This window comes from Coturnix japonica, chromosome 11 (genome assembly GCF_054131305.1).
Source record: "Coturnix japonica strain WE chromosome 11, WE-NBRP24, whole genome shotgun sequence".
NCBI classification, from domain to species: Eukaryota; Metazoa; Chordata; class Aves; order Galliformes; family Phasianidae; genus Coturnix; species Coturnix japonica.
The window spans coordinates 3334123-3346908 of NC_140673.1; the positions used below are offsets into that span (position 1 = coordinate 3334123).

General features: G+C 37.7%; 1 long non-coding RNA gene across 3 annotated transcripts in view; it reads left to right on the top strand.

The window, feature by feature from the left end:
- LOC107317314 (uncharacterized) overlaps positions 1 to 12786 on the top strand; it is a 94182-nt gene that overhangs the window by 3566 nt on the left and 77830 nt on the right. For 2 of the 3 annotated variants that reach the window (XR_014932940.1, XR_014932938.1), the window contains exons 1-2: positions 1792 to 10940; positions 11055 to 11176. This is a non-coding gene — a long non-coding RNA (uncharacterized LOC107317314). Of the gene's footprint in view, positions 1 to 1791; positions 10941 to 11054; positions 11177 to 12786 lie in introns of those variants that run through there. The other variant, XR_014932939.1, reaches the window with a different exon arrangement.

A 12786-nucleotide genomic window follows, 5' to 3' on the forward strand; every position in this document is an offset into this window, starting at 1 on the left:
GGATCTGTTAAAACTTCACAATTTGGTTCAGAGTTTTTTTTTTCAGGTCATCCTGACTTTCTGGTACTTTCTGCACAGTGATCAGCATTCCTTCTGATCCCTTCTTTTACCCCTTTTTGTCAAACTGATTATGATTTGCATGTAACTCCTCCATAGTGTTTCCAAATTCCTAACAAATTGGGAAATAAGCCAAGGGACCTATCTAATATCTGTTAGATGTGGTCAAAAATGAAATCTATTTTTAAACCCTTTGCACTGATGTTTTGCAGTGTCACATAAGTTCAGGAGTTCCATACAAAACGTGGTTGTTGGAAAATGTCTAAGTTTTGATAAGAGATGTGTATGTTTCTGGGATTATCCCTCTTATGGTTTATACTGTGGGGTATCCCACATACTGTCCTGTGAAAAGTTCAGTAGTCTATAACAGTACTTTAACTTCCCAAACTAGCATTTATATCTCTCAGCAATTGAACTGCTTTGGAAATGCTCAAGCGGACAGCAGCTGACACAAATACCCCTATTTATTTGTTTTACATGTTTATTTGATACTATTGGTTATTGTCACTGTCTTTGTGATTGTTAAATGTTTATGGTATATATTAGTATGGATTGCTAAAGGAAAGTTATATGGTATTAAGGTTGTTAATTTCTATTTTAAAGAGATCTAATATAGTAGTTTGTTATGAGTGAATATATATTGATGGAAAATAATTATGACCTTACAAGTAACCTTATGTGTTATCAATCAAGGTTTTGATTGAATGATGATGATTATGTTAACATTTAATTCCCCCATATCACCTATCCCTCTTTTCCCTTATGCTTACTTTTTTTTTTATTTCCTCACCACCGTGAATGGTCATTTGCGCATCAGTTTCAAGCAACCTTTGAGCCACGGGGTGGTGTGAAAGACAGAACTGGTTTTCTTTTGTTGTCTCAAAGCTTGCTTCATGAGGCCTTTCTGATGATAAGACTGGCGACTGCTAACTATCTAGGAGGGTGAATGGTGGGTGTTGTTGTGTCACAGTACCTCTGCTTATGATTGCAAAGATAAGCAGAAGCAGAATGAGCATTCTTTCTCAGGGGTGCTGCTCGAAGGAGTGGACCACTGCAGAAGGCGATAACGCTTGTGTCCGGCAACAGAGACCCCCTCTTCCTTCCTTGCTGGCTCATCTGTGGCCAGGAATGTCACAAAGGCTGGTTGTAAATCATCTTTTGAGAAGTGTTTGCCTGTTTGTTCAGAAGTTTGGTATTTCCCCCAAAAATGCTGAGCTGCAATTCTCAGACTTCGAAGAGGAAAATTCCCACCGAAATGGGGGATAAAAGGCCCTCACTAAACTGGGGACTTTGGAGACAAACTCCCAAAGACACCTTTGACGGAGAATTCCCTGAGGGGAAAACTTTGTCGGAAGAACCCCCGGGACCGGCTTGCTGCGGAGCTCCCTGGCTGTCTCCCATCCCCCGCGGTGATCAGACGAGTTCCTGAGATCATCGGACCTATTGTGTACCTCGCTGGACCCACGGTGGTGACTATATCTCTTTTGCTCTCTGCAAAGACTCCTTGCTTATATTTCCTACTTTCCCTATCGCCTACCTTCCCTTCCCCATCTCCCTAAAAACGGCTAGGACTTTAATAAACTGGTTGGACCAACATTTGAACCGTTGCTTCTTAATCTCACGCCGGGTATATACACATATCAAAGAACCTTGCCTCCCTCCTACAAATTGGAGCGAGACAAGTGGGACTCGTAACTTAATTTGTGGAAACCTGTAGCAGGCATGAACTTGGTATTTATACGTCCAACAAAATATGGGGTAAAGAGCTTAACCATATATTCTGACGTTAGGATAATTCTAGCAAAATAATAATTTCAAATACAACTTGTCAGTAACAGACCTTTGCTTCATATGCACTTCCATGTCAAAAACCGTTCTGTCAGAGTGCTCTTCTGCTGCCGTTTATCACGGAATGGAATAGAGGCATGAAGGTTCAACCTCAACTGCCATCCCATCAACATCTGCCTCTGATGTTACGGGCCATCATCATAAAATAGGAGGCATTACTTTTGGAGAAACCATTGTGTGTAGACATACTGTCTTGGTTTTGTTTTACTTTCTTTTTGTAATTTTAATTTGGGTAGGTTATTGTGGGGGTTGGGAATATTATGGTAAGGAAACCCTTGGCTTCTTACTTACATGAACTGAATGGGTTTCATGAATACAGTGCTCAGCATCTTTGACCCTACTATTTATAATGAATTATCTGGCCCTTTAGTTTCTAACTAGAATAAGGATGTCTGTTACATATTTTTCACTACTTTGTTTACTCTAGGTACAAATGCAAGACAGAAAGGAAAATAAACATACTGCTTAATCATATGAACATGAAACAGAGTGTGGTGATGATTCAGATGGTCTCCCCATGCTCCTGTATGAAGCCACTTTCTTGTGCTAGCATTGTTATTTATGATGGCCGTAGTCTGTGTGGTAGTAGGACTGCCTGGGGCTGATGTTCTGCTGAAGACCTTGCTGTCTTTAGACCAGAAGTACCTCAATGACCCTCGTACAGTAAGATACAACTACAAATAAGTTGAGAGTATACATATACTCAGATATATGTATATGATGTGATCACTTTTTATATACACAAACACCCAGATACTGCTCCAAAAGTAATGCCTCCTATTTTATGGTGATGGCCCATAACATCAGAGGCGGATGTTGGTGGGATGGCATTAGAAGCTGAACCTTCCCCCCAGTATTCTGTTACATTTTGTTGCTGTGGGACAAATTGCATGGAAGGGGCAGTCTGATAAAATGGTGTTTCACATGGAATTGCATGTGAAGCAAAGATGTGTCATTGAACACAACTTTCTACACTCCATGTGGAAAAAGTGGCATTCATTGATGTTCATCTCCACTTGCTGAACACTTATGGAGAGCATTATTGAGACCAGAGAGGGGTTGTCAGTGGCTCAGTATTTGAATGGACATTGGTGATGAGTGGTGTCTCCCAGGTGGTGGTGCTGGGGCTGATAGTCTTTAATTTAGTGAGACTGACAGAGTGGTTGAGTGCACACAAGCAAGTTTGGTGATGATGCTATGCCATGGGGTGCAGTCGACACACCAGAGGGATGGGATTCCAGAGGGACCTATAAAGGCTGAACAGTGGGCCCAGGTGAACCTCATGAGGTTTAATGAATCCAAGTGCAAGGTCTTGCACCTAGGCTGGTGCAACCCCCATTTCAGAAAACACAATTTAAAATGTTCATCTATTTAAGCATGTATTTATAAAAATGTCACGTGTTTTTAACAGGAATTGATCATGTTGGGATTACTGAAAACTGTGTCTTCCCTTTTGAGAACACGAGCTGTGAATATTCACGTAAATCTTTTTACTTATCTGAAAAATGCTGATAATTGCACTCCATCTTATCCCTTCTTGCTTTTGTTAGAGTCTGTTTACATTTTCTGCTCGATGTGGAGAGTATGATCTTCCTTATGCTACATACTCATCTATTTTGACAGTGTGGATTCTCATCTGAATGTCTTTTTGGCTGCCATGGTGGGAACTGTAACCTATTTTTATGCCTGAAGAGAGTAACAGCCTCAGTATATTATGACATTGTTGTGTCAGTGAGCTTTCTGAATAGACTTGTTAGCTTCCTCCAAACATTTACCTGGAGTATGTCTTTTTAAAGGTGGTTAATAACCTGCAGGTGACAGAGCCCGTTTTCCCAGTTCTCCCAGAACATCACTGGAAACTCCACTCCCATCTATCTAATTTTCTTTCTCTCAGTTCTCTCAGTATGTGTTTTCTCCAGGTTCTTTGGGTTTCTAGGTTGCCTTTGATTAAGTTAAGGATATCTACGTGTTACCATCAGAAGTCTGAACCAAAGTCTGGGGCTTGAGCTGTCAGGGCACTGTGGAAACCATGCGTGACTGTGGTGACAGGTTGAAAGGTCCTGCAGAGATCATAGCCTTGAAGAAATGGGAGGGAAGGAGGCTGTTTCTCAGCATAGTGGTGGCTTCCCTCCTTTGTGTTCAAAACATGTTTAGATGCTGTACTATGGGACATGGTTTAGTGGGGATGATGCCTTCAGAGTCTCTCACAGTATATTTCTTCTGCTTGTATGGTCACCTCTGTAGGTAGCAGGGCTGTTTCTGCAGCCTTGCAGCACTGGTGTTGTTAATGTCTTTCCTTTCCCCTGTAAAAACACTTTTCAGAGCCCCTTATAACAAACTGACTGGCCACAGAAGCAATTGTCAAAGTGCAACAAACTGCGTGTGTATCTCTCAGGGCTTGGGCAGCTGTAATTTGTCACTTGTTTGTAGCTGCTTTATCAGTGTGCTAAACACTTTCTGAGCTTTTGTAGAAGCATTTTTTGACAAATAGGGCAGATTTCTGCAGTGCTGTAACAGTGTTGCAAAACTGACATTTTTTTTTTTTTTTTTTGTTTCCACTACTGGGGATTTCTCAATTATTTAATTTTGGTATTTTAGGAGACCACTTTTATTGTTGCTTTTCTTCCTTTTTGTTTTGTTATGGGAAGAAAATAAGTTCTGTTTGAAGATCTCACTAACCTTTAAATCTCATTTCTTTTTTTGGCAATGTAGGGATTCAGTGGGGATCTGCAATATCTATACCTGGTGACCAGTGCAATGTTGTACATGGATTCACGTTCTACTTTTCACATTAACTTCAGTGAAATTCTCAGATCTCAGCTGAAAAGAAAGGATATCAGATATATTCAAGTATCTTCAGCTTACCTTCTTACCTCACTCCAGTTTTTTCTCCTAGTAGTCCTTCCTACTCTGACTTTTGATGTTATTGACCAATATGTTACTTCTGATTGTACATACATCACCTTCAGACTCGATGTCCAAATCTCCTTACATGCTTTTTCAAAACTAAATAAGGAAGTGCTGTGTTTAGTCTGCAACCATAATTGAGTAATTGACATAATGATGTCATATTTCACTTCTGTTTGTTGGTGGATGGAAACCTGTATTTCTTTTTGCTGTAGCTTTTATTTCTCATATTTCTGCTTTCTGCTTTGTCGTATCCAGATGTCTCTTTTTTTAGTGGGATAAATGAAAAATACCAGCTTAAAACTTTAAAACATTAAATACTTAAACACTATTTTTTTTAAATAAGTTTAGTTTGAAATTAATACATAAACTTTTTATGGCAGGAGATATTTAGATCTTATTCAAATAGTGCTGTTTAGAGGAAGATCTGTCATTTTTTTATAAGGATTTATTTGTCTTTCTTATGACTTAAGGTTTTTGAGTTAAATTTTGACATTTTATGTTCTTGGAAATCTTTGCTCTATTTATACAAAGACATTTCTGAAGTATATGCCCACTGGTATATTATGAGAAATGTAAAATTTATTGTCAGCAGAGGATGTATATAGCACACTGACAGCAATTCTGAAGTGAAGACATCTAGTCTGTAGTTTATGCACACTTCATATTCATGTCAGACTGTCCAGGTGGATTCAGGATAAGAGGATGCTTGCTCTGACAGTTACAAATCTGGGACTGGTGGCCCAGCTTCCACATGAAGCAATTTTCTATTGTACTCCGGTCTGCAAATGTGCTACAGAAGTCATGACTAAGGAAATGGTTAAATCAGCAAATTCATCTGTTACTGCTCTTTTACTTATTGGCCTGGTGCTTTTTGCTAAGCTTTACCCTGTAATCCATATGAATCCACATGGCTTTACTGATCTGTGTAGTGTTGGTACCTTGCTGTTCAAAAAAGCATTATAAAGTTTTATTTATCCTTTGTATCTAATTCCTACTGGAAGACAACACCTTGTATTCACATAAGATATTCATTAAGGTAACCCCTGAAGAACTGAGGTATTGCACAATGTATTTCACTCATTGCTTATCACGCTGAGTAAATCCATAAGACATGTATTTCTCATAAGTATTAAGTGAAAAAATATCCAAAGTAGAGCATGGTTAACAGAGGAAAAGCCTTTAAGCTGATGAATCCTTCCCCTCTTGCATTTGCATTTGTTGGGATTCAAAAATGAAGTGACAGAGTGCCTCACAACAGATGGACACCCAGCACACTTTCAAGTTCCAGGAATTCCAAAATAAGACTTAGAGAGATTTGGAGATCTTGTTGTTTTCTTTTGTGTTTGGGCATAAGAACTATAACCATTGGACATTTTTATTTTTAGAGAAATGAGTTTTCCATGTGATCATAAAACTTAGGGTTTGATAGCTTAGGAATAAAAGACCAGATTTGAAAACTGACTGTAAAAATAATGACGTGTGACAATATTTCATTCATCAGAGGTAGCAGAACTGGAGCATTATATTATCTGGAATTATATAACATCTATGATACTGTGCAGTATTATCCAATTATCTCTGTTCATGCAATTAGAATTTCCCCTTACGATAAATATTGTAAGTAAATCTATCCACTGCTGCAGTTCAGAGTATATCTGCTCAATTTCATTTTGCTGTCCCTCTACTGCAGCAGATGAGTATCAGCCAAGCCAGAGAGGTACGAGATAGCATCAAGTGCTATTTATCTAAGAATATTTTGTGAGTGTTCACTTTTCAGAATAAGGTGAAATTACTCTCCTCTGATAGGCTTCTATGCCAAGAATTTTTGAACACGATGTTACCTGTAGCAAAGAAGAGGCCACATGTAAAATAGAAGTGCATAAAGCAGGATATAATTAATACTATTTTACCTCAATGCAAAATATTAGTATACTGAAACAGTATAAAAAGTAACATGAGTGTAGTTTGTAAATATTAGGGCATAGCAAGGCACAGGGTATGCACACTTCATATACTTAGGTGAGAGATGTGAACAGCAAGGATGCATGCGTATTTTAGGTACACAAGAGGCAGTGAGAAAACAGCTAGTTGTAAAATAAAGAGCAAGATAAGCACAAGAGACTACAAATACACAGGACATCCTTTTCAGTATACCAAAAGTTGAAATGTTTAAAGCAAATACAAAATAAGTAGTATCAGGAGCAATTGAGTCCCCCCTTTTGGGAGGCATAAAGCCAAGTAAGATAAAAAACAGCAGGAATCAAGGAAAGAAAAGAAGCAGAATAGCATGCTGTAATTCTGATTCCTGTCAAAGAGCTCTCATGCTCTCACCCTGATCTCAGACACTAAGACCACCAAGAACTGCAAACCATCAACATAATCTACATGATGTTATCTGTGTGGCACTATGTACTCACACCTAATTTAGACTGTGTTTAAGAGGAGTAGTTTTCTATACATAATGATGTTGATTAATAATTTTAAGTACTGTTAATTGGTAGTATAAGAAATAGTCATTAATCAAAGTATGTTGCTAATAAATGATTTTTAGAAGTTTAAGTCTGGCTGAACGCTTGGTTTTCTGAATTTACCACGATGTTCTGCGATTTCTTAACTTATATTCATGTATATTTATGTGTTGACATAAGTGAATATGTACGTATACATTTATATACACATAGTCACACAGTGCACATACCTGTCCACCCATCCAGGTGGATAATGTCCTGATTTGATTTAGAAGATATTATACGAGACTGTACAAGACATTGGTAAAATCAAACTCAAAATCTCCACAACCTATTGAAGATGGTAATGCGTTTTCTTGTAAGGACAACTCCCAGCTCTCTCTATAGCCCTAAATGCAGCCTACTTGATTCCATGGCCTTGTATGAGTCAAGTTATCTCAGGTACTGCCTGTTTCAAGCAACCTTCATTTGCTGTTGGTAGCTCTTTTCCTCAAACTCCTATGTTAAGCTCATGAATCTGGGATACTTTATTAGTGATTGGAAGATGAAATCAGTCTATACCACTTCCTTATCTGTCAATAAACAAATACTGCATCTGATATTTCATAGATGTGTTATAAAAGCAGAAGTTGAACTGTTTGATCTAAACTTGCAAATGAATATTACAAAACATACGCAAATATAATAATACTAGATTTATAGTTACTTGAGTCCCCAAGAAAGTCTGCAAGAGGTAGCACTGAATGCAGAGATTCATGATCTGCAGATTCATGAGCGTATGTGTAATGGGAGTCTGGAGTCCCTTTAAGTGACTTATGTAATAAAGATTTCTCAGTGAAAATGCACTTGAGCTGAAGTAGTGAAATCCCACTCCAGAATAGATAGTCCTTTCACCTTCCCTTTAGTCTTTTGGCTGCAACTTCTGTTTTTTACTTTTGCTTGGGTCTGACTCAGTTTGCTAAAATAATCATTTAATTTTGCCAGGTAAGAAAGAGAACATATCTTTTAATATATATAGCTGACATTTTGGCAAGAATTATTGAAGGGAAGAAACTGACCTCTTTTAGTTGTACTGAGCTTTTAGATAAACAGAAATGTAATAGGCAACTTTGTCTTTAGTATCCCAAGTTGTATGTATAGATTCTCTGCAGTCAAACAGGAAAATTCTAGCGTGTAACAAACTAGCTTAAAGCAATTACTTTTATCCACAAATGTTTGTAAATGCCATTGTTTCAACCATGTTAGCTCTTCTTGAATGGTTAGTCAACTGCTTAGAAAGGTTGTAACTTAAATGAGATGCAGAAGGCTTGAGTGCCACATTTTTCAGCATGTTGATAAATGCTGCAGCTACGATCTAAAAATACTCATTGTATTGTAAACACCACTGCATCATTTATTAAAATATGAATTAATGAGGTCCATAGATTTTCCACTGCATTAGGCAATACTTGACTGTACAAGAGAGAGCTCAGCTGAGAATTCTGCAGCAGTCAGTTTTTCACTAGCAGCTTTACCTCCATCTTCTCTTCTTTGTTGTGGGTGTTGGTATTCTTCAGTGTCAGCACCCTCCCCTAATGTCAAATTCATGTCCTCTGCTTTTGCTTCTGTTTGAACTTTGTCGAATGGTTTTGAGTGTATATATTCTGCCTTGTACTTCATCTCCTTAAAATGATATGATATAGTTCTGTATACAATTCATAAATTCATTTATATTTTCATCTCCAAAATAGCCAAAGCATTATCTTTCATTCCAATAGAAGACTAAACACTCACTCTGCTGAGTGTCTTCAGCTGGGATTGGGGAAACTGAAATAGACACCAGATCAGATTGCCCAGAGCCCCATCCAGTCTGGCCTTGAACAGAGGATGGGGCATCTGCACATTCTCTGGGCAATCTGTTCCAGCCCCTTACCAGCCTCTGAGTGAAAATTTTTCCCCTAAAATCTAAATACCTCCTCTCTCAGTTTAAAAACCATTCCTCATTGTCCTGTCACTGCCTACCCATGTAAAAACTCATTCTCCCCTCCTGAATAAGATTCCCTTATTCCTCGTTTCAGGGTTTTATGAGTACTGTTAGCTGCTATGTCAAATGTTACCAAACAGACTCTTAAGGACATAATATTTGTGAAGCAAACCTCTGGTGACACATTTGAAAATGTGAGCCAGAATTACTACTGTAACTTTATGCTTAAAATAATTTGTATAACATAAAACTTTTAAAAGATTGTTTTGGTTGTTTTTTGTGGTTTTTTTTTTGTTGTTGTTGTTTGTTTGTTTTTTGTTTTTGTTTTTGTTTTCCTATGGAAGGGATAACTGGGAAAAACTATAGATATATAGTTTATAGATATATAGAAAAAATAGATAGTTGTGACTGGATTGAGTAACAAACTTTGTATGATCTACTGTACAAGTGAAGATAGAACAACTAACTGCTCTTCTCTTACAAAAGAATGCACCGGTTTTCTCCCAAAGGTGCTTAAATAGCAGATCATGCTTAACTGTTTAGAAGATTCTGCCATCTAGTGATTGGACTTGCTGTTTGAACATTTTGCATGTCACTCCAGCTGGCATTGATGGTTGGACTAGATGATCTTAGTGGTCTTTTCCAACCTTAATTAATCCGTTATTCTATGATTCTAAGACATCCTCCATATCTTTGAGCAGCTCAATCTGATTTTTGCTTCCTAAATGTCACTGCTTTTCCTAGTTGAAAATCATTTTATGTCTGTCCAGCACTTATCTGCTATGGTTATTGATTTTGAAATTCAAATTATTGAAATTCAAATTCAGAATATTTTGTATGTTTGTTTATTTATTTCCTCAGTAATACATGTCTGGGAGAGTAAGCAGTGGCTCTCTGCTGCACCTGAAACCTGTCGTGCTCTTATTATGGTATAAAATGCTACTTTACAAGGATTGCTCTTGACAAACAGGTAGTGATATTAGATTACTGACATAACTCTGAAATGTGATACTCTTTCCCCTATGATATGTTCAACATGACACACAGTTTGGGATGATCACTCACTCTCCATTTACAGCATTCTTTATTTTTATTTTTCCCATTTACAGCATATTTCATCACAATTTTTGTTGTTTGAAAGTTGGACATTTCTAAAAATAATTAACCTGATTTTTTTTCCCAAGTTTTTGGGCTTAAAAATCAATAATGTCAGCACCAGATTTGTGTCTCTTACAGCACATTGGAAGATGAAGCAGTTCTCTCCTTACAGATATTTCTTGCTTTGCTGTTGTAGCCCCTAAGACAAAAAGGTGACTTTGATCCATGTTTTCTGCTGAATGAAAGCACCTAAAAGACTGGAGCCACCTTTAGTAATTTGTAGATTAAAACAGGGAAGAAAAAGTACTTCAGTGCTATTTTTATATGACAGCCGTATTTACAATTGTTATTACAAAAATTAATTTTAAAAAATCTTGACAACTCCATCTTGATTCTCTCAGTGCTAAAATGGACTCTTGGGGATGATGTCTCACATTACAACAATCAGTGTTACTTCTGTTTTATGACAGATGAACAGCTGTAGACAATTGGAACATACAAAGAAACAGCATCTCTTTTAAACCAACCTCATCTGATTTCCTGAGACAGCGTGATGATGTCTGGTTAATGCACTGCTGTTTTTCCTAAAGCAACAGGTGAGGATGCACAGCACAGGTTAGTCCAGTGATTTTGGGTCTGTTGGGTGTGTGGGCTGCCTTGTACACTCCTCATATTTCAGCAGGATTTTCTTGGCTTCTTGGTTGTTTCAGTGACAACAACATTTCTTCCTCCAACTCCTTTGCTCTGTATTCTGCTCTAATACTGGACTTAGAAAAGTGACTGTCCTTAAGATGTTTCATTTCTGTTCTCAAGATGGAGAATAATGTAGAAGGTAAGAATACAAGGTAGATTCTCTGTGTATGTACAAGCAGTGCTATTCAAAAACACATTAGCCAACAATGTTGTACTACATCTTTTCTGTGCACTTTTGTGTTTTATATTTCAAAGGATTTAGTTCCTGTCTCCAAGTCAAGCCTAATTTAGAATAATATTTTCTTTTTTTTCACTGAAATTATTTACAAGTAGTTGAATTTGATTGAATGATTATAATTTTCAGGTAGTGCATCCTACTTTGTACAAACCTCTCAAGATTAGTAGTGCATCAGCCAGTTTTAAATAGTGCTGTGGACAGTGTGAGGAATGGTACCTTTTTTAAATGTTCAGTTTGGATATGTAGAAGCTAAAGCAAAATATATTTATATATACATATGTATATATGTATTGTACAAACTTCATGATAATGAAATCTTACTGTTGAGGAAGCTGAAGTCAGAGACTCAGGTCATTAATGTTGTATGTATTTTGATTTGCCTTTGACATGGAATTGCTCAGCAGTGGGTTGCAGTCTCTTGTGTCTGAGTTGAAGCAGTTTTCTGAGCCACACATAGAGCTATTAGGGCATGGGTGTCCAACCTTTTGGCTTGCTTGGGCCACACTGAGTGTTATTAGTTGTTCACAAATGTGCATACTGCCAAAAGCAATGGCACGAGTAAAGCATGACTGTCAAATGGGGGATGGGCATGCCTGTCCTACAGCTTTGCTCCTGTTGATGTGAGATGCTGATTGAGAACTGTCAAAATAATAAAGTGTCCTTGAAAGCAGCAGGGATCATATTTGTTGTTAGCCCGTGAAACTAAACAAGTGTACTGAAATAAAGCAAGTGTTTTAATCTCAGGCTTTTACTGCAAGGAAAGTCAAAAGAAAGTACCTTGAATTAGAAATGCATGGTAGTTTCTGGGGGACAGTGCATGTGGCATTATTTGATTTTCCAAGAGTTGACCCCACTCTCTGAAATGTTTCATTGTGACTACTTCACATGTGGAATAGTTTGTAGATGTCCGTGGTGATGCACCACGTAGTTTAATGGTATTATTAAGACTGCTGTTTCAGAAAACGAATACTTGAGGGGAATAAAGTCTCTCATCTGGGGCCCAGAGATGATGAAATTGAGACTAGCATGGGTAAAATAACCAGAGGCAGTGGCAACATGGCACAGCTGTGGTACATTGAGAGGGGACCTTCTGGTCCACTGAGGAGTTGCTTAGCAATGGTAGTGCAAATGTCTCCATATAATGTACAGCATCTAAGGAAAGCCAGACAGAGCAAAATAAACCTAAATGATGCTAGGGTGTAAAGCTGACATACATAGCACTGCAAACAGAAACAGCATCAGTAGCATGATTTGTGTGAAACTCCCTGGCACTGAACAATATATTGTTCACATAACTTACAAGTAGACTGTCAGGCTACTCATATCTTATTTTCTTAAAGGTCGTTTTTTGCATACATGTATCACTACCGGTGGGTATTCATGTTGCTTGTAATAATAAAAGTGTATTCTTTCTGTGATATTTCTGGGTTTCTCCTCCGGTACTCGATATCTGTTCAATAAGATGTACTTGCTAAATCCTGAAACAGTATTCACAGTGAACATATACGTGC